Raw genomic sequence first — 5,000 nt, forward strand, 5'->3', positions numbered from 1 at the left:
CAACACTGGTGTCAGGTCGTGCGATACAAATTCATCGCCCTCCTCGCGGCACTGGTATCGGAGAACAGGAAAACGGGCTCTCCTGTCTCCGGCTAAATTCACGGGAATCGGTCCAGGGGTGAGAGAAGCGACCCCCGATTCCCTCCAAATTACGAGCGAGCAAATTAACCCTTCACGAGAAGCAAGATGGCGTCTCAAGGCGAGCGGGAGCCGGGGGTATTAGAAATGGATGTAGAATGTGTAGGATCCATGGTCCAGGATGGAATCCCCGAGCAGGAAATGTTGATTGTGCAGGAACACGGACTCGCCCAACTGAACCCAGAGCCCGAAATGGGTGCGGCAGTGGCCGCAGTGTATGACACCTCCCCCCCCCCTCTCCACCAAAACCCTTCCCCAACCCTTGCCGAAACGGCTCAGCTGAGTGCATCCAACATGGCCCAGCTATGCGCCATGCTGGCGGCAATGAACGAAAAGATGAATGCGAAAATGATCGAAAAAATGGATGCAAATACAAACGAAATGAAAGGCATGAACAAACAAATGATCGAAAAAATGGATGCGAATATGAAAAACGAAATGAAAGGCATGAACGAAAAGATGGATGCGAATACACAAAAAATGGATGAAAAGATGGATACAAATACAAATGAAGTGAAAACGACGATGGATGCGAATACACAGCAAATGAGGGAAGAAATCAAAAAGTTCCGGGGTGAGACGCAGAACATGGGCCGATGCCTGCAGGCGGGCATGAAGGCCGTGACAAAGGAAATAATAGTTGAGACAAGGGAGGTAAAGGGTGAAGAGTTGGCAGAGACACGGGAGATAGAAAAAATAGAGGAAAGACGACACGAGGAAGACGGGGTAAGTGACGCACACACACACAGAGGTAGTGGAGGATAATGGGGGTGAGCTGGCGGACTGGGTAGAGACCCAGTGCAAGCACCTGGATGGCCTCCTCCAGGAACAAGGGGAGGGAGTATGCCCCCTTGAGGCGAGTCACGACCAGGTGAGTTCGGTCGTGCTTTGCGAGGTTGAGGGGAGGAGTGCTGTGGACAGGTGCACGGAGAGCTTGGGGGGTGTAGAGGCCCCGGAGACCCTTGTGGGGACACAAATCCCAGTGTGGTTGTCCCTGTGTGTGTGGTGCAAGGTGTGAGTGCGGCACCGTGTGTGGAAGCGACCCCGTGTGTGAGTGGTGTGGTGGCGATGGTGCCGGAGTGCGTGCTTCCCAGCACGCCGTGCGTGGGTGAGGCACCGTGTGTGAGTGAGGCCGTGTGTGTGAGTGAAACGGCCAGTGTGAGTGAGGCACCGCGGGTTAGTGCCCCCGCGTGTGTGAGCGAGGGACGGTGTGTGGATGAGGCACCGCGGGTGAGTGCCCCCGCGTGTGTGGATGAGGCACCGCGGTTGAGTGCCCCCGCGTGTATGAGTGGGGCACGGTGTGTGAATGAGCCACCGCGGGTGAGTGCCCCCGCACGCGTGAGTGAACGGCCGTGTGCAAGGTCGCTGTGTGCAAGGGAGACCGTGTGTATGAGAGAGCGGTATGTGAGGGAGATGTCGGTTGGCATGCGGGAGCACGCAGCCGCGTCTCCCGGTGTGAATGTGATGGAGTGGACTGTGTGCGTCGTGACACGCAGGTATGCGTGTGTGGAATGGAGACGGAGACGGCGACAGAGGAGAGAAAGCCGAGTAGCGGCTGTAGCTGTTTCGGGGACCGTGCCGGGTTCACCCAGCAGTGAGCACGAGGTTCGTGCTGTGCAACGCACGAGACCGCCACGTGCTCGCTTGCGAGAGTGAAGTCCCGGTCCGGAAACGCACGCGGTGGATTTGCCGATCCCGCGGACGGACAAAGTTTAGGCAGGATAACGGATTTGGACCGGACGGGTTCTCCACGCGATCGTGTGTGTTAAGCTCCAACGGGCAAAGCACATGTGTTCGCGTGGGGAACCCCTCGAGACGTGGGGCTTGTTTGTTTTTTTATGCGCACGGTGACGTCATGGCTGCACGTGTGGTTGGAATCCGGCAGGAGGGGTATCCCGGCCGGATGGTACCGTCCAAGGAGGGACGAGGTACACGTGCAGCTGCATGACGTCACGGGCAGGTGCAAAGTGCGCGAGCTCTGAGTTGCCGCGCAGGTGATGCGCATGGAAAAAAAAAAAAGGCAAGCCTCACTTTCGGGTGCACAGGATTCCTGGGCAAGGGGTGGAAGACCCCCTTACCCGGGGCACAGGATGGAAACTAGTTAGGGGGGAGGGTTAGCTTAGTTAGACCGACTTCATGGGGCAGGGGTAAGTCCTCATGGAGTCCGTGGAATGGATTAGGTAGAGGGATTGTAGCCAGATTTAGGTTGGGAAATAAAATGGGATTATTTTGGAGACAGAGACAGACTTTGGATGTGTAGAGGGGACGTAGCTTAGCTACGTAGTGTTAAAAGGAACGTGCTATAGTTTAAGGGACGACGTGGGAGCACGAGTTAGTTAGGGGATGTAGTTAGAAGGATGGCAGAGTTCAGTGGTGAGTGTGTTGAAGAGTTGAAGAGTTGTGAGGTGAGTACATGATGAGTGAGTGAGGCCAGCGGGTCTGTGTGAGTGGAGCGAATGGGGAATGCATGGTGCGATGAGTGATTGGGGGGAGGAGTGACTCCCGCCCAAGGGACCCCGGGGTCAGTGTAGAGTGAGTTAGCTGGGTTAGTCAAATTGTAAAAATGGAGGTCGTTTTGTTGTTGGTGGGAAAGTAGGCTCGAGACCCATTTGGAGGGGTGCAGGAGCCCTGTTGACGGGCTTGGGAGCGTGGCTGCGAAAGGTGAGTATCGCTGAGTGGGTACCCCGGGCACCAGGCTAGTCGGCCGTGGTAGGCCAAGGGCCCATGGGGGCCGGGATAGAGTAGTGGGCACGGGTGCGCCTGCTTGGTGCGGGGGCCCGGGGCGCCATTAGCCGCGTGGGCAGTGTTGTGGGCACGGGTGACCCTCGGAAAGGGGCCCGGGAGGCCGGCCTGCCACGTGTGCGTTTCAGGGGAGGTGCCATGGGGGCACTCCCCGGTGTTAGGGAGCTGGTAGGCTCGGAGGCAGTGTAGTGCCCGGGGTTGCCATAGCGGGAGATTCGGCAGAGGGTCGTGCCTGCCAAAGGGAGCCACGTGTCCCAGCCAGGAGACCGTGTGAGGGCACGGAGAGAAAATTGGGGGGGCGAGGCCCGAAATTGTGAGGACACCAACACAGGCGACGGGAATCTGGGTTGTTAGAACCAATAGTTTAAGCGAGAGGCGCTTGTTGAAAGCCCCGGGGTAGTTTAACAGTTAAATGGTTAGGGTAGTTTAGGAGATGTACCCCTCCGCACCATCCATCCCCTCGCTGTCGTTGTGGGCCGCTGGACCCACTTTGGGTTAGATCGCCGAACTCTGGGGAGGCCATTCTGAGGCTTCGTTGGGCCTCGACACAGGACGTTAGCTCTCCCTTGTTCCCCTCCGGGAAGGGAACGTAGGGGTTGGGAGTAGGCTAGGTGACAGGATAGGTTAGCCGAACAAGGACGATAAAGGGGGTTAGGGGACGATTTATAGTGGGGGAGTAAAAATAAAAACAACAAAAAAATAAGTTGGGGCTAAATTGGGGTTTGACAAATTAAGGGAGTGGGTATGTACAGTGACAGGCAAAGGCGATAGGTGGGAGGGAGACAGGTAGGTAGGTCCGAGCCCGCCTTCCAAGTGGCCAGCACCACCGCACTCCATCCACCAACCTCCACTGAACGGCAAAGGCTGGCCAACTTCATCGGCTGGCCGTGTTTTGCTTCAAGGCGGAGGCCAGCCAACTTCATCGGCAGGTGTTGTTTTGCTGCAAGGCCTGTGCCATCGGCTGGCCGTGTTTTGCTTCAAGGCCTGTGCCGGCCACTTCATCTGCTGGCTGTTTTTCTTCAAGGCCTGTGCCGGCCAGTTCATCTGCCGGCTGTGTTTGCCTGCAGCGGCCTTCTTCTGCGGGCTGTGTTTGCCTGTTGCCATGCCATGCCCACTGCCCACGTTCACCAGCCCCGTTCAATTTTTGCTTTGCCCCCACCCCCCCTGTTCATTTCCATGAGCGCCAGGATCCGCAAGGCAACAGTTTGCAAGCTGCAAGAACTGCCCTGTTGGCAGCTACAACACGGGCCCGCAGTGGCGGCCCGTGCACCGTGTTTGTGTTCATCCATCCATTCGTTGTGTTCATTGCGTGTGCCACTTGAGCTGGCACGGAGACTACGTTTGTGCAGCCCATGCACCGTTGTGGTTCACTGCGTTCAGTTCAAAAGGGAAGGCCTTGGACTGCGTGTGAGCAGCCGGCCACGTTCCCTGTCACCTGCATTGTTTGAGCCAGGGACTGCATTCGAGCAGCCTGGCTCCCTGCTAACTGCTTTCTTTTTGCAGAGTTCAGTGATCCTGGGCCATGGTTTAGTGTAAAATTTGTAAGTTAAGGTTAAGATGTACTGTAAATATGAGTGCGCCCCCGGCATGTTTGTCTTAGCGCCGGCAATTTTATTTAAGTCGTCCGTGTGAGTGAGTTTGTTTAGGTAGTTACGCAGCCCTCAGGTTATTTATTTTGGGGACACGAATACCATGAATGTCGCACTCAGGGATCCGTAGGTAAAATGTACTAGGGGAAAACTACACATGATGGCACACGAAAATTTGACGACTCGGGACGAGTCTGTAAAAAGGGGAGGGGGTAGTGTTGTGGTTACCAAATTCGCAAACCACCATTCAGGTCCCTTAGGTGAGGTATCTCGGTAAGTGCATGTGTAGTTAGGCCCAAACCCGTTGTCTAGTGGGAATACATGTCATTTATGCGAGCTGCGACTCTTCAGGATAGCCGTTTTTCTTTTACTATCTTTATTATGGACCAACCGCCATGATCACAACCACAACATCAACCACCAACCACAACGCCGCTTCACCACAACCGCCACGACCTTCCCGTCACACCTCGCAACCGTAGCATCGCCACAGTTCTTGCCCCGCTGTGGGTACCGGTGTTGGACTCGTGC

This window comes from Eptatretus burgeri, chromosome 11 (assembly GCF_056783735.1).
Source record: "Eptatretus burgeri isolate ZD-2024b chromosome 11, Ebu_testis_v1, whole genome shotgun sequence".
Classification (NCBI taxonomy): domain Eukaryota; kingdom Metazoa; phylum Chordata; class Myxini; order Myxiniformes; family Myxinidae; genus Eptatretus; species Eptatretus burgeri.